Below are 22074 nucleotides of genomic sequence, written 5' to 3'. Positions count from 1 at the left end.
TAAAATGTTAGCAGAAATTAAGGCCACTTTTAAAGAATACAATAAAAAAAAAAACAAAAACAAAAAAAAACAAAAAAAAAACACAAATGTATGTGTGTTTCTCCATGATCTTTTCCCCTTTTGATGGGCTAAAATGTAATATTTCACAGGAAAATCTTGGAAGCTATGTGTTGAAGATGGCAGAACCTCTATTAGCATAGGCCCTTGAATTGCCACAAGGATATGAGCTACCTGGTACCCTATTGAGTCTTCTAGAACTCCTGTTTCAGCAAGAAAGAAGAATCTATCATGTTTTAGGTTACTCATTAAAGTCTATTCTAATTAATATAGAAGGCAATGGTGAAAATCACTGAAGATTAAGACTATCCTTAATATCTCCAAAATTAAACTAAAGAGTAAATTTTTACTTATGGCTTTTTTTTTCCTTATCACTTTTACTGGCATCACACTTTAGAGAATACATAGTATTTGAAAAAATTTATGCAAAACTATGACTGTTCTACACAGAGTTGGATAAACTCTGATTTTACCAAGCCACTTGACAATTTTCAGAACTATCAGGCTATTGGTGGTTTACATCTCTCTTCCTTTTCCTAATCAGCATCCATAACTCCTTTATTTGTAATAATATCTTAATTTTTCTTTTGAAGAACTACAGATCTCTCATTGTATGCATTCTTAGTGTGAATGCCAAGCATGGTACTCCAGTCATTCTTGGTCAAGAGTTGAACAAAAACATATCTAAGTTGACCAGAACCTCTGTACCTGGAATTTCTAATAGAGTACAGAATGTAAGAAGAAATAATAATGGTAATTACCAATTAACTTTGATAGATGAACTCTGAAATAATTATTTTCTGCTTCCTAGATTCCCAGAGTTCCTGTAAGTCTCTCAGTCATTTCCGGTGTTTCCTTTAATTTTCTGAACTTCTAAATTTCCTTCCAATACATTACTTTTTATTTACATCTTTATGTTACTGCTATATATTTGTTACTTATTGCTGCAAAACAAAGTATCCTAAAATTTAGTGGCTTAAAACAACAGTAAATATGTCATTATCTCACACAGTTTCTATGGGTAAGGGATTCAGGAGTGGCTTAGCTGCGTGATTTTGGCTCAGGTTCTCTCTCATGAGGCTGCAGTCAGATGTCAGCCAAACCTGCAATCATCTGAGAGTCTGACCAGAAAGGAGGAGTCCACTTCTAGAACAGAGGCTCACTCAAATGGTTGACAAGTTGGTGCTGCTGCTGGCAGGAGGCATCAGCTCTGCTCCTTGTAGGTTTTCTTGAGTGTCCTCATGGCCTGATAGCAGGCTTCTCCCAGATAAAGTATCCAAGAGACCAATGAGGAAGTGGAAATTATTTTTTACATATTCTTATTTATGTCATATCCCATTGGTCACACTGTCAGCCTTGATTCAGTGTGACAAGGATATATACAAGGCTGTGAGTATTAGGAGGCAAAGATTACTTGGGGGTCATCTTGGAGCCTAATCACATAGGGTTAATTTCTGTTTCTTACAACCACAAAAATCCAGTTGGCGTACCTAATTGAATAAGTACATTGCCGGAGACCAAAGCATAACAGTATTGGCATGAAGATGCAACAAGGAACCTGGAAGGCCATAAACCTTGGGCGGTCAGCAGGGCTGTTGCCAGCTCAAGATTGCTCCTGCTGTGATTGCGATGGCTCAAGGCAATTTCTTGACCTGATAATATTTACACTGTATACCAAACTTTACCTTTGATCTGCCTGTATGCATTGCTAAAGAGCAAATGTGTATTCAAAGTGAATAAAAGCAGGCAGGACCCAAACTCCGTGAGCCTCTTCACAAAAGAGCTTTCCACCTGGCCCCCCAATGCCTTCAAAATTCATATTTCTTGTATAGTGTATTCATTGTGTTCTCGGCCCTCCTGCAAGTCATCCTGAACCCGCTGCACAGGTCGCGGCAGTACATGCTGCTTATACATATCCTTAAATATTCTTAAGGACATTTCTAAAAAGTATAAAACTTTAACTTGTGAGAGAAAAGGTCACAAGAATTTGGCAGTACCCCTTGGAAAATACATTTTTTAAATCAGGTTCTATATTCCTTACATTCAACTTTGATTATAGCAATTATAAAATTTTCCATTGTAATGATGTCTCTAAATCCTGGGAACTTTTCATAGCACTCTACAAACTTTAAGAATAATGACACTAGGCCAAAGACCACATTTTTTAATCCATGGCATGTGTCCACATAACTTCCTAATCTCTCACATTTCCAGAAGATTATCTTCTTAAATGAGTATTTACAGTAATCCTTTGAAAGGTATCAGCATACCAATATAACTCATGTCTTTTTCCCTCTGTTAGTCATAGTATCAGATGGAAATTATTTCATTGAGAAAATTAGAATCAAAGAGATTTGAGTCCTGTAGTTCAACATCCTTGTTTTGTGGATGAAGAAACTGGAACCCATAGAGATTATGAAATGTTCCCACAGCCATACAGTCAATGTAAAAGCCAGAGGAGAATCCAAGTATCCCAAATTCCATGCCAAAATTTTGCCCATTATATGAGTTTAATTGTGCTGTTTGACTAGTAGCTTAAAATCAGTCCAATTACTCCATTTGATATTTGACTAACAAGTAAGAGCATATTATAATTCCTTCTAGACTTTATCACGAGATTATATATATATATATATATATATATATATATATATATATCCTCACTTGAGGATATGTTTTTATTAATTTTTAGAGAAGGAAGAAGGGAGAGAGAGAGAAACATGATGCAAGAAAGAAACATTGATCAGTTGCCTCACATACATGTCCTGACCAGGGGTCATACCTGCAACCTAGGTATGGGTCCTTGATCGGGAATCAAACCCACAACTTTCTTATGTATGGGATAATGCTCCTAAGCCACGCAGCCAAGGCATAAATATATTTTTAAAATTTTACAATGTAACTACTCAGCCCCACTTTAAATAGGAAATGGTGATCTGAGGAGGCAGATCTTTTATTTTTCTATTAAGAATGAAGGGGACGCCCGACCTTCATGGCTCAGTGGATTGACCATCCTATGCACCAAGAGGTTGCTGGTTTGATTCCCAGTCAGGGCATATGCTCAGGTGGTAGACTCGATCTCCAGTAGGGGGTATGCAGGAGGCAGCTGATCAATGATTCTCTCTCATCATTGATGTTTCTATCTTCTCTCCCTCTCCCTTCCTCTCTCTCTCTCTCAAAAATCAGTAAAAACATATTTTTTAAAAAAGAATGAAAGGGAAAAGCATAATATGTTTTAAGGGTATAGAGACTAATTGCACACTTCCCTAAGTGATTTACAAAATCATCTCACTTATACTTGGGACGTGATTTTCATCTCACCCAGAGAGTCCCCAGTAGCTTTCAGCTTTTACAAGCTATGGGATGCATTCAGAGAATGCATGTAGGGGCTGTAGTTTAGAGTGAGGAGGAAGTCTTAAGAGGCAAAATGCCAAAAGAATGAGACAGAAAGATAAGTTTGGGGTTCTTTCTACTGAGTTCAGCAAATGGCCTTAAAGTTCACATTTCCCCTAGATAAGCCAAGTTATGCCTGCTTTCCCTGGAACTCTTGAAATAGTAATATTTCAGAGCACAGGAAAGAATCATTGCTATAGACTCTCATCTCTAAAATATTAAATCCTACCTAGGACTTAGGATTTTAAGTCTAGCTGGAGTTGAAGGCAAACAACAGCACCGTTTCTCAACATGTGGGGCTATATAATTCCTTGTTGTGGGGGACTGTCCTGTGCACTGTAAGATGCTTAGCAACATCCCTAATTCTACACCTTAGGTACCAGTAGCATCCGTCCTCCAATTGCAACAAACAAAAATGTCTCCAGACATTACCGATTGTCCTCTGAAAGACAAAATCTACCAAGATTGAGAAGCACTGCCTGGAGGGAAGATTCTAGCTCACAGAGGGAGCCTCTGGAAAAACCGAAAGCGTAGATTTATTTTCCTGGATGTGGAGAACTTTTCAGGGGCACTCAGTTCATTTTTTTTCAAATGGTCATTTGGTCCCTGCTATGCTCTAGGCACCACGTTAGCCACAATGCCCACAACATACCGTCTCTGCCCTGGGGAAGGATTCACCTAATTAATGGTTGTTCTGTCACAGACTACAGTTGGATTAGTTAGATTTATTTACTCCTAGAAACTGTCAGTGATATTTTCACCAAACCTCCAAGTTGATCATGAAAATCAATGAATCAATTCAGTGATAACATTGCTAGGAGATGGCACTCAAATTCACAAACAAAAGGAAACATTCAGCATCTTAAAATTAGTTCTGATTCTCTCCTGGATTTCCTGAGGGTCCTGTGAAAAGTAAGCGAGACTTTTCTAAAACTGGGAGAAAAGTTTTGCTCAGACACCTCAAGCTCTTTGCCTTGCCAGCCTCAGTGCATTACAGGGTGGAGGAGATGCCACAGGAAGCCCCAGAGAGCTGCTCACGGGGAGATCAGAAGATAATGACACAGGGAAGGGACTGTTCAGTTCCTGGATCTGCTGGATCGTGAAGTCATAGACTGCTCACAAGTCAAACAGCATTTCTAAATGGCTCGTCTTTCAGAGAGCCCCATGATAATTTTAAGGCAGATTTCCCATCCAGACCTTATGATGTAGATTTATGAAAATTTGAGTCGTGAATCACTCCATAAATTTTAACTAAAACAATATACTCCCATTTTAAATATTTATAGCTGTGGCCCCTCTGGGCTTCAGAAGCTCAGTGAATTTTTGGAAGCATTCAGAAACTTGAAAAAGCAAAAGCGTGCACTTAAAACTTCTTTTTAAACTACTGACTCACCCTCTAGCCAGAGGAGAGAAAACCCAACCAATCAAATTAGAATTCAGCAAGAAAAAAAGTGCTTAGGGAGGATTTACAGAAGAACAGGAAAACCAAGCCAAAAATATCTTGTAAGAAAAGGCAAAGTTAGAGTAGACCCTCCAGTATGAAGCAAGGGAATTTAGGTGCAACATAAATTCTTAAAATGCTGGACAAAATGCATTAATGGAAAAGGCAATTTAGTACAAAAAGTGTGCATTTTAGAGTCACAGTAGTCCAAATTTCAATGCTGCCAGTCATTTGCTATGAGACCTTGGGCTAATATTCAATCCTTTAAGTCTTGGATTCTTCCAACTGTAAAATGAAGTTATAATCCACTTCTTAAGGATGTTTCAATAACTAAATGTGCTAATATATTTAAAGTATCTTTTCTATTATCTATGCCTCCTACATCATAGCCACAATTTTAATTTTTATGACCTTATTTTTCCCTACCTGAATTAAGTATGGGGATAAATAGGAACATGTAAATATACATAGGATGCTATCAATACAGATATGTCAAGCAACATGCTGCATAACCTCAAGAGCATGAGCATTGGAATTAGATCACTCCCATTTTAATATTTAATCTATCACAAACTGGAATCTTGGGCAAGTTATATCATAGCCCTGGGCCTCAGTTTCCTCTTATATAAAATAGGAAATTACATTTTCTACCACATCGAATATGGTGAGGGCTCTGAAAGATATGTAAAACTAAATAACACTCGTGATCTATGTATGTATACATGTTATAGCCTATTGGTAAGTTTTCTTCTAATAACTGCTTCCAATTTTTTAAAAAGGCTCTATTAGAATAAAACGTGATATGATCATTCCTCATGTCTGCTATTGAAGTTAAAATTTGTATATTTGCTGCATCTTTGATAAAAGCTAAAAAATTGAGCCCAAATGTGTTTAGCTGTATTTGGCTACTCTTCTCCTGCTCGAGTCCTTTAAAATGCCATTTCAGTCGCTGGTTGCTGTTTTGTGCTAATCATTTTCTAGCAAGTGAGGATATAGCTTAATTAAGACCTATCATTCTACCCGGCCAGAGTGGCTCAGTGGTTGAGCATCAATCTATGAACCAGGAGGTTGTGGTACCATTCCCAGTCAGGGCACATGCCCAGGGTTGTAGGCTTAATTCCCAGTGTGGGGCATGCAGGAGGCAGCTGGTCCATGATTCTCTTTTATAATTGATGTTTCTATCTCTCCCTCTCCCTTCCTATCTGAAATCAATAAAAATATATTAAAAATTTTTAAAAAGACCTATCATTCTGTTAAAGGGTTTTGTCTTACAAATAAATAAATTTAGAAATAATTTCTGTCTTTTGGAAAGGTATGTAGAAAATAGTTCACATGTATTGTGCCTCCCGCTCACATACATTCTAACTTGAACAAGAAACAAGGAAGACAAAAGTGAAAGGCAACTACCATAAGTGTTTTGTGCAGGCAAAACTAGTTTTATGCCTAATATGTTGAATAAATCTAAGCAAGTAACAGTGAGGGACAGCGTAATTAGAGGTGTGTTTTGGGATGGGGTGGACAGAGGTCAAGAGCATTTACATAGTCCAGGACTTGAATAAAGAAACATACTATTATGGGCAATAAAATGATGGGTACTATTTATCAGCTGGGACAGTGGTCGGCAAACTCATTAGTCATCAGAGCCAAATATCAACAGTACAACGATTGAAATTTCTTTTGAGAGCCAAATTTTTTAAACTTAAACTTTTTCTAATGCCACTTCTTCAAAATAGACTCGCCCAGGCCATGGTATTTTGTGGAAGAGCCACACCCAAGAGGCCAAAGAGCCTCATGTGGCTCGTGAGCCGCAGTTTGCTGACCACGGAGCTGGGACATTGTTTTATACATGCCTTCTCTTATTTAATCTCAAATCAACACTGAAATAGAAATTCTTATTATGACCAATTTATAGCTGAGAAAATTCGATTCTGAAAAGCCTGAAACACTTGGCCAATATAACAGAACTGATCTTTTATGGGACCAGAACTGAAATCCACAAGCTTAGGCTCTTGGCTACTCTTCTATCATTCTTGCAATGGCCCTGTAAGGTTAATATTGTTATTGTCTCCATTTTCCTCAGAAGAAAACAAGGTTTAGAGAGCATACAAGACTTCCCCCCCAAAATAATAATGGCCAAATTATGGATTCAAATGTAAATCTGGGTTAAAATTGGGTCACAGAAAACACTATGCTTGCTATTTTTCTAGCTTTGGAGTATTCGTATAAGTAGAATTTCCCTTTGAAGGCGTAAAATCATCCACCTTGTAGAAGAAAATAAAAGCCAGCCAAGGGAAAAAGAAAGAGTGACAGGTGGGAAGATTGTGATGGATACTTTTCCCATTGGTGCATGCCCTCCCTTTAGTTGACCTGTGCTTTATCTGTCTGTATCAGTTATCTATTGCCATATAACAGAACACTCTAATGCCAACGGCTTAAAACAATAAACATGTAATGTTGTTCAGGAGTCTAGAGTTCATCTGAGCACATCTTCTGGTCTTGGCTGAGCTGACTTACCTATCTGTGATCAGTTGCAGGTTGGGAACAGCTCTGACTGATTTTCCCTATGCTTGGGTCAGTCAGCTGTTTGCTGGCACACTCTCTCTTTCCTCCTTTGGGTCTCTTATTCTCCAGCTAGCCTGAGCTTGTTAACTTGGTGGTGGCAGAATCCCAAGACAGCAACAAGGATTCTTGAGGCCAAAGCATGGAACTAGAACACTCTAGATTCAAAAGGGTGATAAATAGAATCCACTTCTTAATATGAGGAGCTATAATACCACATTGTGAAGAAATAGAGAATGTTTCCTTAAAAAACTACCATAGTGTTCTCATAAAAATGAGTCAAGCTGGTTCTCACTAAGGTATAAATGAATGATGGCACTTGGTGTGTTACCACCTTGTGAACATTTGCATTTTACAAATTAAAAATATCATAGGAAGACTTAAGTCATTATTTAACCACTTACAACAGCCCCAAGGGGTGTTTTTTAAGATTAACTAATAACTTTTTAAAAATACATGTCTCAAAACACTATCTCTCTCCCTTAAAAGCTAAGAATGAGACATAGTTCCTTCTCTCCTAAGTCCTACAATTGAATGGAGAAGACAGAAAGCACACTGAAAGCTTTAAATCAGCTGATGCAGCCTTCTGTGAATAGGGGAATTTCTTCTGCCTTTTCTATTATTTTCATTGTACCACCTTCCTGAGAGTAGACTAGAATAACCAATTTGAGGGAATGTCAAAATTAAAATTTGGAAAGGAGGTATCATAGGTTAAAGGGGTGAAAAAAGCCTTTGTTCCCACCCAATTGTCTTGAAAAATATAAATCACCGGCAGACTGCTCTTGTTGGAAGGAAACTTCCTGTGGAGTCAGAGAAGTTTCTAGAGGATGGGGCTGTATTGGTGGTTAGGCCTCCTTGGGAAAATATGTCAGTCTGACTAGGTCTAGATAGAGCTGGGATATTGTGTTGAGAGCTCCCACTTCTCTTTCCCTTTAGAAAAAGAAATGAGAAATTAAAAAAAAAAATCAAAATAGCCCAGCTGGTGTGGTTCGGTAGTTGAGTGTTGACCTATAAACCAGGAGGTCAGGGTTTTATTCTCAGTCAGGGCACATGCCCAGATTGTAGGCTCAATCCGTAGTAGGGGACATGCAGGAGGCAGCCCAATCAATGATTCTCTCTCATCATTGATGATTCTATCTGTCTCCCTCTCTCTTCCTTTCTGAAATCAATAAAAATATATTAAAAAGAAAAAAGAAATGAGCACATTTGTTTTCTAATAACATGTAATAACTATGTATGGTAGCACTATTAATAATGGCCCTATAATGGGAACCAAACCCTATCCATGCATGTAAAAATGAAGATAATGGTTACCTTTGGTGGTGAATGACTGGAAGAGGACATGAAGGGAGGTTCTGGGTGTTTTTAATGCTCTGATTTTAAAGAAAGTGTGCTCAGTTTATGAAAATTCATATAGCTGTTCAGTTACGGCATGTATGGTTTTCTGTGACTATATTACTCTTTATGTTTTTCTTAAAAATATCCATGTTCTAAATAAGTAAAAATCTCTTTGAATCAAAGTAAAACTAAGTCCACATTGCTAAATAAAGCAGAGGCCATATACTGCCAGACTCCAGTACCAGAAGCATCTGGAGGCTTTGAAGAGTTGAAGTTTATGGGTCAAGTGGGACCTAAAGCACTCCAAAAGTGGCAGAGTACCAAAATCAGGCTCACTAACTGGAGTTTGTGCAACTGGAGGGGCCTGGGTGGTACCCTGCTCAAGATGGGAGGTAGAAGAACACTAAAGTCCCTGCCTAAAATGATGTCTGTAAAGTTGACTGGTTGAAGGGGTGACATGAAGCAGCCATGGATAGAATCTGGGGAGACTTAAGGCTGGCTCAATGATTGAATCATTACCATGCTCATCACCATGGACCAGGAGCTCTGAGACCCAATATAAGTCCTGCTTCCGGACTGAGGATCTGTGGGAACCCAGGTGGAGGCAATTGCACAGCCCCCAGGGAGAAATGAGCCAGAGAAAGAAAAGGGAAGGAGGGGGGGAAGACACACACAAAAAAACAAACAAACAAAAAAAACAACAACACTTGACCTATAAGATAAATCTAAAAGATAAAATTTCAAAGTAAATGACAAAACTAATGCAAAAGAGTTAACAGTGAACAAGTAGAAGATAAAATGATTCTTGGGAAAAGTGAAAATGGTATTCTCAAAATGATTCTTGAAAGTATATGTAGGTGCACTGAGGGATACAATGAGAAAAATATTTTCATCTTTTTTAAATATTAAAAGTGAAAATAAAGAAAGATAAGAATCAAGAACAGTTGAACATAAAGCATGATGGGCAAAGAAATAACAGATGATGTGCACAATATATGAAACACTTAATACACCCAACCTGGAAAAAATCCAAACAAATATCTATTAATGGATGGATATGTACTATATTCATAAAATAAAATACTATTCAACAGTAAAAAGGAACAAAATTCTGATACATGTTACAGCATGGATAAGCCCCAAAGACATATTCTAAGAGAAAGAAGCTAGATGTAAAAGACTATATATGGTATGATTCCATTTATGTAAAATGTCCAGAACAAAAGCAAATGGAGAGACAGAAACCTTGCATTTTCCTTCACCAGGATTTCTGATTCACTTTTTAATGTTTTTGCAGGCAATTTTAACTCTTCTGAAGGGCCATCTTGGAACATGGTTACATTTAAACAAGCAAGGGCAAATGTGTGTATGGTTTCTGAGTGATAGACAGAGATGCAAATACAGAGAAGGGAGAAAAGGGAGGAGAAATATTTGTTATTATTTACCTCTTAAGGTCAAGTAGGGAAAGGCATTGTTTCTGTGCTCCAAAACCTCATCCTTTTAGATATATGGGAGAAAATGTGTTTTCTCTTAACCCTCATTTACACCCATACAACCAGTTTGACTACCTTTCCCAATCTAATTGTTTGTGTTTGGGAGGAGAGAGTTTTTATCTGAAAGATGCCAATAGCTTGCCTGACTACATTTTTCCTCTTTATCTTTCTTTGTGTAAACACAGCCTCAAAATGCTAGATTTGCTCCACTTGGAATAGTTTCATCTGGAGCAAACACATAGTCTCAAAAACTTGGCGATTCAGGGCTGGCCACACCTTTGGATCCAGTAATCAAAATAGCCGCATTTAATCTGGGCACGATTCAAAACACTGTGCTCTGCTTCCCTTCTAAAGCCTTCAAGGACTGACCTTAAAGCATGCCACCTAGAGGTTTCTTCCAATGATTTCGTCTTGGAGTTTAGGAATTGAACCAAATTGAGTTTAGGAATTAAATCAAATTGATTTCCAGGCATGGAGAATTCACTTTCTATTCAAGTCTAGTTGAATACAGTGTGTTGATATCTGGGACTGGGACCAGGACCTTGCATGCACCCAATAGTTAAGAAGAGAACTCCCTAACCTAAAAAATTAACCCCCAAAAAAGTATTTTCTTTGAAGTATTGTGTAAAAACCTAATGGTGGCTGCAAGGATTTGTGAAATATTAAAATTCTTTGAGTTTGAAGAGTTGGCATTGTAACAGTACAAAATTCTGCTCCTTTCTTCCCCTCCTTTGCTTAATAAACCTGTTACATGACCTTCTAAAGGCTTTGTTCCCTTAGGAAACATTACAAGGTTTGCAACAGTCTGTAATAAAACTTGGAAAAGATAACCATTTCACTGGTCCCATATTCATGTGAATTGCTTTTAGATTCAGTTTTCCAGTAAAGTGTTCATATAATTTATTGTGAACCCTGGAACAATTCTTTGGCCTAGAGTACAAATGTCCCTTCATGTGTCTGTGGTGTGGGCTCAGCATTCCTGCTCCTTGGGTCTCCTTAAGCCTCGTCATTTGGCACATGCATGACCTTAATCTCTAAACTGGCCTCATGAATAGAGACATAAGCATTATAGCCTTATTCCTGGAAATGCAGATCTCTTCCTGGCTGGGACTTCACCTTCAGCTCCAAGAATTGTGATCCCACCTTCTTCCAACTGATACAAGATCAGCCTGTTTGCACACCAAAGCCCCATTTTTCAGTGGATGCTGCAATTGAAGACTGCAATAGGATACAGTCAATATCCCAGTGCCCTGGTGATGGCTGTGAGCTGGCATCTGTTAGCTGATGGCAACTTCTTTGTAGTTTTCTTTGGCATCCCTATCCCCTCCTTACTTTACCAGGGCCCCCAAAGATGTAATTTATCAGAATGACCTATGCTCTTACCTGTCATAGAGACAGGTTGCTTTCTTGGTAAGAGGTGGCCACCTCTATCAGTCCTCAGGTCTCTGGAAGGGAGAATATTTCTCCCTCTCTTTTTGTGAACCAAATAACTTCTAATTAAATTTTTCTCTTTTGGATTTTCACTGTCCTCTTGACAATCAGACAAAACATTGCCTGCCTACTGGTTACCTTTATAGAGAATAAATAGAAGCTGGTCATTTTATGGAAAACTGAGTTGCTTGAGGGATTTCTAAAACAAGAGTTGCTTTTAGTAGTCAGGAAAAAAAAAAGACAGTCATTCATTTGTAATAAGATCAGAAACTTGAGGGTCATTCAACCTAAGGTAGCAGATCCCCATTAACAGCACCTGTTTTAGAGACGACACAATTTTAATTATAGAAATACAGAGAGAACAGCAAGAAAAAAAGAAGAGTGAAGAAGAAAGGAGAAGGAAGAACAGGAGGAGGATGAAGGAAGAATGAAAAAAAGAGTACGGGGATAAAGGAAGATGAGAATATCTCTTCCCCAATTTACTTATAGTAGGCATTGAAAACAGTTCATGTAACCTAAATAGATTCAACAAAAAAATGTATTAAGATGAGTTTGGATGCTTCCTTGGTGCACAGAATGTTACCTGTGTTTTTCTTAATCTATGCTAAGAAAAACACAAATCACAAGGGCAGCATCTTGGTAGCTCTGTATACTCAGGAGGGTTTGCACACTGATTAAATAACATCATATCACCTTAGTCATCTTTTGCTTTTAACCAGGTTGCATATTCCAATGTTGCCTTACTTTGCTCTTAGTCTTGATCCTGGGGGTAAACCACAAGGACCTTTTATTCTAATTATTTCAGAACACACTTTCCAAATATTTTTCCAAGCTAATTCTGACATTCTTGCCCATCTTTTTGATCAGCTTTTTGGGTCAAGAAAATGAAGAAGCTATTTTTAATGGGTCTGTTCTCCTTGAACTGAATTAGGTTGCCATTGTTGAGGCCTCAACATTTGGTGACAGCTCTGACGAACAAAAACAATAGGCTTTCTTCCTCTGCTCTCTTCAAAATGCCTTAATAGGAAACACATTCTGCATTCCATGTGCAAGTGTTCGGTGCAAATCTTTATTTAATCTTAATTTAGTCCAAGGGCTCTTCCATGTACAAAAGGGTGTTACTGATGGGAACACATCCCTGGAAGACCTGAGAATGTAGATTCCTTAAGGGGATTTTGGGAGGAGAGTAATGTCCACCATCTTTGAATCACGTTGGCATTTTGAAAAGTGGTCTGCTTCTCTTGGATATTTTTTCTAACCAAAAACAGAGAGAAAAGAAAAAAAAGGAAGTAGGGGGAGTGAAAAAGGGATACAAAGAAGGAGAGAGGAGTTGAAGGGAGGGTACAGGAGGGGAGGGAAAGAGTAGAATTTCTTAAGCCAAATATTAATCTTTAGGAATTCATTTGTGTTCTTACCTTCACTTCCCAGACAATAAGTTCCATTCTGTTTCAATTGATAATCTAAAGGGAAGACTGCCAGTTGGGATAAAAAGGGGAAAATCACTTCATAAATTCTTTGTTGTAGCCAGCCCTTATATCTTGTCTAGGTACCGGGGTCATTCAGTATGATTTTACTTTCTGTTCATTTCTGAGAAAGAAAATTCCTCTAGATTCTTTCTCTTTGGCTCCATGCAAAAGCAGGTGAGAAAGCAAGACCTCTTCTTTATATTTTGCCCAGACTCACTGCTTCCATCAGTCCACTTTGTAGCAGAGAATCTGGGTACCTAGTCCTGCAGCTTGATAGCCTGTATGCTCTGATGCTGTTAGTCTTGGAGCTTTATCCTGAAGAACCATTCAGAGGAAGCTCTGCCATCCTCTTGGGTGGATTTATACTACTTTAACACTGGGATTAGAGAGTCATGTTTTCATATTGCCATCTGTTAATTCCCTTTACACCACTTGACATGTGTGTGGGCAGCCAGCCACTTGGGAGTATTTGGACAGAGGACGTATCTTGGCCAAGGAGACCCCTAACACATGACTGCTGGTGTGTCTTTGTGTAAACGTTAGATTGAAATGGGCATAAGAGAACAAAAGAGAAGCCCATTCTCTACTGTCTAAAGAAAACACATGCTATGAAGCTTGTTAAGTTTTCCCTATGACACCCTTTAAAGGATACACACATTTGCATCAGCATCCCAGGGCCAAGATTTTTTGGAGGGAGTGTAGTTTCCTAATGTAATCCAGGTCTCCTTTTAGGAGACCCTGAGAAGTTGTATGGGAAATGGGGCAGGCTGGGAGCAGAACATGAGGTGACTGATGTTTGCCTTTGGCTTCCACACACTTTCCTTCTAGCTTTGGCCTCCACCCTACTTCTGATCAAAATTTCAGGGTCTGTAAAGAGCTGGTGTTCAGCTAGGATTAGGTCAGAAGAACAAAAACCTGAGTCATTACAGGAAAGTATTGAAACTGGCTTACAGGATTAATTTGCTCCACCTAGACCTGCATTTAAGAAGAGACAGCTTTTAAGCCAGGTGAGTCTTTAATAGTAGCATGGCAGGCTAGACCAGAAGCAGAATCTTAAACCATATCAATCAAATCATAAAGAAGATTTCTGCCTTGATCTCCCTAGAAGGCAAGTCTTGATCAATATCTCAAGGGACCCTTTTCACAGCTTCACATGTGGCAAAATATTAAATAATTAGTACCAGCTTTGATGTTCTCTTTGCTTCTCCCTTGGAAACATTGTACCCCTAGACCTGTAGGACTTGAAGAGCTATCATTTGAGACATGGGGATGAGGGTGGCATCATCTTCCTGCCAATATCAGTTCAATCTTCAATAATAGGCTCCATATAGACTAAATAATCCCTTAAACATACTTCTCTCTCAGGTTCCCTTCCCATTTGATCTTGATGTTCAGAGTATTAGAAAGAGCTAAAACCACCCAATGCTTCCTGATTAAGGAAAACTCTTACGATTACTAAGATACAAAGGGAATTCAAATATCCCCCATCAGCAAGCAGATTTCTCAATGGTACTTCAAAATGAAAAGTAAAGATGGGAGTGCTGCAACTTCACCTCCAGAATGAACAAAATGCTATTAAAAATGTATTTTTTCTGCTTGTCTTCGGTTTGAGGGTATGAGCTCATATTTATTTCAGGGCATCCTGGGGGAGGGGAGGAAGTTCTTGCCTTTTTTTTTTTTTTTTTTTAAAGAAACCTATCCTCTCCAATAGGGCTAGTTCTGAAAGTAAGTTTCTAATTGAACTTTCCATACTATATTGCAGTAATCTGGGGTGGATTTTGTGTTTGGTGTGTTGGAAAAGCAGGCAACCATAAGGAGGCAATGTGGAGGTTACTAAAAGCAATATGAGACCAGAGTGTCTCAGGCATTACTGATAATCATCCAATAGCAGGCCAAGTCATTGAGTTCAAGCAAAAAAATGTTTCAGTTATATCTTGTGGATCAGGAACAGCCTTAATTTGTGTTCCATGTAAAAGAAAAACAGAACAGTGTTCCAGATGTTTTCCCAACTGAAAGTGAGAAAACCATGGAGACATCACTACATCGAGTCCCTTAGCCCCTAGACCATTCCAGTTGGAGTACAGAACGTCAATGAGGCTGGAGTTCTCCCAGTGAAATGATAGTGCAAGGTTTGCCTACACGCCCTTCTGTTAATGTCAGCAGGAATGCCTTCCATTAATGGGTATGGTATGTACATGGTTAAAATTCAGTCTGGACTCTGCCATGTCCTTTTTCTTGAAAGGGTCAATGAATCAATTATTTCCTCCTAAAGCATTCTGGGTTTGGGAAGTGTTCAAACTTTCTTTCCTTTCTGCTGCAATTAGATTTTGCAATGAACACATGTAAGGGCCTGCCTAGGAATCCTAAGATTTTATATTTTCTTTTGGCCTCTCATGACCTGCAAGTCCTAATGATACCTCTAGCATCTCTTGAGCCTTCATTCCCCATGTCTTTTTTTTTTTTTTTCCTGGAAGTAGAGGGAAGACTTTTCATTTGGGGGCTGTAAGAAATACCCCCAGGCCAAACTCCTGAGAAAACATCCACCCTAAGAAACATCTCACTTTTCTTCCATGTCTCCTAAGGATCTTCTCTCAAAAAAAAAAAAATCCTCTATATCTAAGACTGTCAGGCAAAGCACAAAAATAAGAGGAGTTCATATACTAACCACTTGCTCCTTTTAGCCCAACATAACCAATCCTTTTGGTATTAAAAGGATAAGGTAAAATATTTTAGTCTGCTCCTGGGAAGTACATATCTGTTTTAACAACAACATGTTGCCTTTTTATGCCCTTTCCCAGCTTTATTTTTTCTTCTTATACTATAAATTTCATTTATTTATCTTGTTTCTGTCTCCCCCACTAAGTTGTAAGCCCTGTGAGGGTGACGATTTTTATTTGCTTTGCTCACAGCTATGTACTTAGTATCTAGAACAAGGGTGTGACACATAACATGTTCTGTATAAATATTTCTTCAATGAATAAATATCATGATGTCGATCATTATATGTGATATTAAGCAACCAGCAATCACCTGCTGCATTTCCAGCTCCAGGCTGAGTGCTGAGATCACTAAAGTTGTGTGAGACTTCCACTGTCAGCTTGAGGCATCCACTTTTTAGATACAAATAAGAGTGGATCCAACTTCCACTCCTTGCTTAGAAGATGCCCCATTGTAATTGCTCCCAGGGAGAGGGGGGACATATATTCTCACTTTGAACTCCTGCTTCTACCTTGGTCTTGAGTCATCTTGATATGCCCCCATTGTGAGCCACCGGAACCAGGGTTTGCACAATTTTACAGCCACACAGAAGTTTAAGGAGAGAATTTATGAAACAAAAACCCTTAATTTAAATGTTAAAGATACCTGCTCTGAAGAAATCCTTTGCTAAATTTGCTCTGTTGTTGGACAAACCTCTTTTTTTTTTCTCCTTCTCCTCTGCTCCCTGACCCCAAATGCAACTCATCTTAGTCCTTAGATTTTACTCTCACGTATGTTCTGTCCTTCAGTGTAAATCTATGGCCTCTATGAAGCCCCTGTTCCATCAAGTGAATTATTAAGCCATTTTCATTAAAAATATAGTTCTTTTCCCAATAGGCACTTCTTTCAATGAATTAACCTTTTCTTCAGCCTGCTACAAGCTCATGGTAGAAAGGTCAAAGGACAGAATTCCTACATCCTGGATTTAGTTAGGACCGTGGTCTGCAAACTGCGGCTCATGAGCCACATGCGGCTCTTTGGCCCCTTGAGTGTGGCTCTTCCACAAAATAGCATGGCTTGGGTGAGTCTATTTTGAAGAATTGGTGTTAGAAGAAGTTTAAGTTTAAAAAATTTGGCTCTCAAAAGAAATTTCAATCGTTGTACTGTTGATATTTGGCTCTGTTGACTAATGAGTTTGCTGACCACTGAATTAGGACATACGTGGGAATGAGAAGTTAGGGTATACAACTCAAGAGATTAGTGGACAAGACATGAATGGAAGTTGTCTCTAGTTTATCTGGTGCTCAGGTGTTTTGGAATCTACATTGTAGTATCCCACCCAAGCCGAACTGCCTTTTTCTCTAAAACATTTTTAAATTTTATTTTCTCAGGTTCCAATTTAATATCTGATAAAACAGTAAACAGTCATTTTAGAAGAAAAATTTCAGACATACTAGTAGATGTATATTAGAGGTCCCCCCTACCCCCACTGAGGATGGTTTCCCAGAGAATGTGTTTGTTGTCTATTAAAACAAACCATACAAAAAATGATAGAACCCCTTAAAGAAATTTGCTTCCTGCGTCATGTAAGTAGATTATGTTGACAAGCAATCCCAAAAAACAAAAATAAGGATTGGGAAGAGTAAAACTGGGAAAGGTGACAGCCAATGGGCAGCTGAGGTTTGGCAGCCCCGGAACAATCTGAGGAGCCATGAAGAATGCACCTCAGAATTGTCCATCTCAGGAACAGAAGAGAGGAACATGTAATCACTGATTTCTATCTCCCCACTCATCTGATATTAGCCCATGGGATAAGAACCTCTTCCATCCCACTGTGAACTTGGAGGAGAAACGCATCTACCAAGGACTCCTCATGGTTAACTGGGAACAAATTCATAACCAGAGTCTAGCAGTCATTCCTGATGGAGGCCTCTCATGCACTCTGCATTTCAGTGAAAAGCCACAGATGGAGCTTTCAAACTCCTGCAGTCTGAACCAACCCTTATAAGGGAATTCCTGGTTTTGTCTTTCACTGAGACCTGTCCTATCCAATTGAAATCATGTAAATATATCCTCATTTGTATTTCTATTGACCAATCAAAACTTCATAATGAGCAATCAAAATGCATGTTGACCAATCAGCACTGTGCATTTCAGCCAGAGTTGTATGAATTTGAATTCTTTATTTGCATAAAAGTGGACCAATTAGGAACCTGGGTGGGAACATTCTCTACAAAAGGCAGCCGCCCCTTTGTATCAGCATAGTACACTTTTGGTTTCCCCCAGAGGCTGTGTTTCCAAATTTGCAAACCCCTCACCTGAATAGTCTCTCCTCTTTCCACACCTCAGACTGGGAATTTTTGTTGACACTAAGAAAGCAAGCAAGAGACTGACAGTGTAAAGTGATGTTCTGTCATTACACCTGTGTAAAGCATTTAGCCATGAGAATGACTGGAATAATATATAGGCTAGGAAGATATGAGGGAAGGCATAAGAGGTGTCCCATAAAAGGGGAAAATCTAATCTAACTCACCACAGGAGAATTAAGCAAGTTTTTTAAAAAGCAATTTCATTTCAACTATTTTATATATTTATGCATTTTTATTTCAACTACTATATTTTGATATAATATTTATTTATATATTTTAAGAAAAGGAATGCTAAAATTTAAGTCCCAGTAGTGGTATGGTAGATCAGATTCTTATAAATTTTCCACCGAGAAGCACTAAAAATGTTGAATTACTAAAAACAAACATATAAACAAAAATGACTAAAAAGCATCAAAGATCTCAGAAGACAGAAAAAACAAAAAACAAAAAAAAACTTCCTTCCGATTTTTGGAGAAGACAACATCCAGAGATATAAGCAAAGATAATCAAAGCTCCTTAGTCTTGAGCACAATTTTTTTGATCCTAAGAAGACAGCCAGCTATAAACCTGAGCTGAACTTTTCACAGCCCCCCAGGGATAGGGGCAGAAATCAGAGCCAGACTCTACCAAGGGTGGGAAACCTGAAAAACCCCTCCTTGAGGAAAGGCACTTGAGCTATAGTCCCTCAAATGGGCATAACACAGGAATAATGATTGTCTCTTGAGTATTTCCTTTTATCTGATGATCCAGAAGAACTCAAGCCTTAAATGAATGAAGGTTGCCTGGGGCTATCTTCCCTTCCTCCCTTCCTTTGTTCCTTCTTTCCTTCCAGAAGTACTTATTCTAGACCTCAATATATTCCTGCAAATCATATTTAAATAGTCAATCATTTAAAAAAAAACTACCAAAAAAAGAATGAGACGGGCTCATTGAGCAAGCAGATGTAACATAATAGAAACAGATCTATAGGAACTCGAATCATGGAGAATATCACATCTAAGCACACAACAGTAACTGATGATGGGTCAAACACAATGGTCACAAAAATAAGTGCTGCACTTGAAAGCTTTAGTAACAAATTGTCAACTATAAATAGGGTTCAGTAGATTCTAAATATTTTAAATTTCTGTTGGTATTCCTTCCTCATCATAAGAAATCTTTAAAAGTACATTTTTATATTTCAAATGTACAAAATTTTTGGTTTATATGTCCATTGTTGATTTCTACTTTAATTGCATCATAATCAAATATGAAGATCTCTATGATGCCAAACCTTTGAAATTTGTTGATTTTATGACCTAGTACATGGTCATTTTTTTTTTAAGAAAAATGTGTATTTCCTGATTTTATATATGCTCTCTATATTCCAATATAATTTATAAATTTTATTCTATATTCTATATTTATATTTTATACTACATAATTTTTATATATTTATAGATTTTATTATATAGGTATAGTGTAAACATATTTTCTGCCTTTTAATGTCTTCTAATAGTCCTTTTTTCAGTTTCAATATTTATGTGAATAAATATTACTTTTATTATCTTGTAGAAATTCTGATTCCTCTACTGTGTATAAACTTTATCAATTTTGAAAAGTTTCAGTATATCTTTTCTTTTTTTAATATATTTGTATTGATTTCAGAGAGGAAGAGAGAGGGAGAGAGATAGAAACATCAATGATATGAGAGAATCATTGATTGGCTGCCTCCTGCACGCCCCATACTGGGGATCTAGCCCACAACCCAGGCAGGTGCCCTGATTAACTGGTTCATAGGTCAATGCTCAACCACTGTGCCATGCCAGCCTGACATATCTTTTCACATTTTATTCTCTCCTTCATTTATTTATATTCTTGTATTACAGATTAGACTTACCCAGTAGATGTTTTTCTCCTGGTTCATAGGTCAATGCTTGTTTTTCTCCTGGTTCATAGGTCAAACCTTGATCTCCTGGTTCCATTGACCTGGTTCATAGGTCAATGCTTGTTCTTCTCCTGGTTCATAGGTCAAACCTTGATCCATTGACCTGGTTCATAGGTCAATGCTTATTTTTCTACTGGTTCATAGGTCAAACCTTGATCTCCTGGTTCATAGGTCAATGCTCAACCACTGTGCATGCCAGCCTGACATATCTTTTCACATTTTATTCTCTCCTTCATTTATTTATATTCTTGTATTACAGATTAGACTTACCCAGTAGATGTTTTTCTGTCACGCATACCCTTAACTTCCTTCTACTCTTTTGTCTCCTTTCTTTTCTGTGTTGTAGTCTATGTCATTTCATCACATCTTGTGCCTTTCTCATGCTGATTCTCTATTCAGCACTGTCTAAATCAGGGGTGGGAATGTCCAGCCCAAGGGCCATATAAGGCCCACAAAATCATTTGGTCTGGCCCTGCCAAGGCATTAGGGGTGAGTTAATTAAATGTTTGACCAAATATAGAAGGCAATTTTTAAGTTGATAAATTTGTATGGACTATGAATGATGCTATAAATATCCAAATGGCCCTTATCAGAAAAAAGGTTCTCCATCCCTGGCAAATAATAGGTAAAACACACTCATGCTTTTAAATTAGCAATTATAATTTTTATTTCTAATTATTTTTTGTACTTATTTTTTAAATCTCTGGTTACTTTTTTTTTTTTTTTTTTTTTTTTTTTTTAGAGAGAGAGAAAGAAAGAGAAACATCAATTTGCTGTTCTACCCACTTATGCATTCACTAGAGGCCCAATGCATGAAATTCATGCACGGATAGGGTCCCTAGGCCTGGCCAGTTATCAGGACCTATCAGGGCCTTCTGGCTGCTGGCTGGGGCCTTCCTTCATTCCGCACCATCCCCTGGTGGTCAGCACACATCATAGCAGTGATCAAACTCTGAACTCCCGGTCTCCCTGCCGAACTTCTGAGGGGACACTGTGCATATTAGACTTTTTATATATATATAGAAGATAGGTTGACTTGTACATGCCCTGGCAAGGGATTGAACTTGCAACCTTGGCGTATCAGAACAACACTTTAAGCAATTGAGCTACCTGACCAAGGCCTATTAATGATATGTTTTGCTTACTCTTTTTCTTAATGACTCCATCTGTTATATCTTTAAGCATTATACAATTTGTTTTTCTTTTTCTATGTTTTTCAACAGACAGTTTGAATATCTCAATTATTTGGGCATCTAAATATCTAACTTATTGTTTCTACTGACTCTCTCACATGGAAATTTGGTTCCTTGTTTAATCTTATCAACCTTGGTCTGTGGAAAACTACAGGTTAAATTAAGGATGCCTTCTTTCAAAGGACAAATTGCTCTCATTGGTAGATATTACAATCCCCTTTCCAGGTCCCCAGGCTTAATTCCTGGCTCTTAGTTCTGGTTGCTTCAAGTCCAAGGTCTAGTCTCCCAAGTGCAACACTAATATGGGCATCTGCCTTCAGGGGAAGTCCACCTTTTACCTTTGTTTAAGCAGTATAAAACTGCATATGAGACCAATGGTTAAAAAAAAAAAAAAAAAAAGTACGTAAGGATCTCTATTTGGGAAAGTGTTACTTAGTGAAGTCACAAAAGGTTCTCTGAATCAAGTTTTGAGCTGATCTCTAATGAAAAAGTACGAGTTAATTAGTTGCGTTTTTTTTTAAGTGAAGAGGCAGAGTTTTGGGTAGTAAAAACCGCTTATACAAGTGCCTTGTTGCTAGAGGGAGAGGAACAAGCATGAGGAATTAATTTATTTTTCAACTCTGATTGAGCTCTTCTAAGTTATGTGTGAACACTGTGGGAGACACTTAGTGGATCTTACCTGCAATGGGGCTGCCAGAAATCTCAAAACA

The sequence above is a fragment of the Cnephaeus nilssonii genome, assembly GCF_951640355.1.
Source record: "Cnephaeus nilssonii genome assembly, chromosome: 11".
Classification (NCBI taxonomy): domain Eukaryota; kingdom Metazoa; phylum Chordata; class Mammalia; order Chiroptera; family Vespertilionidae; genus Cnephaeus; species Cnephaeus nilssonii.
The sequence above is the reverse complement of the archived record's forward strand: the minus strand, read 5'-3'. Positions refer to the sequence as shown.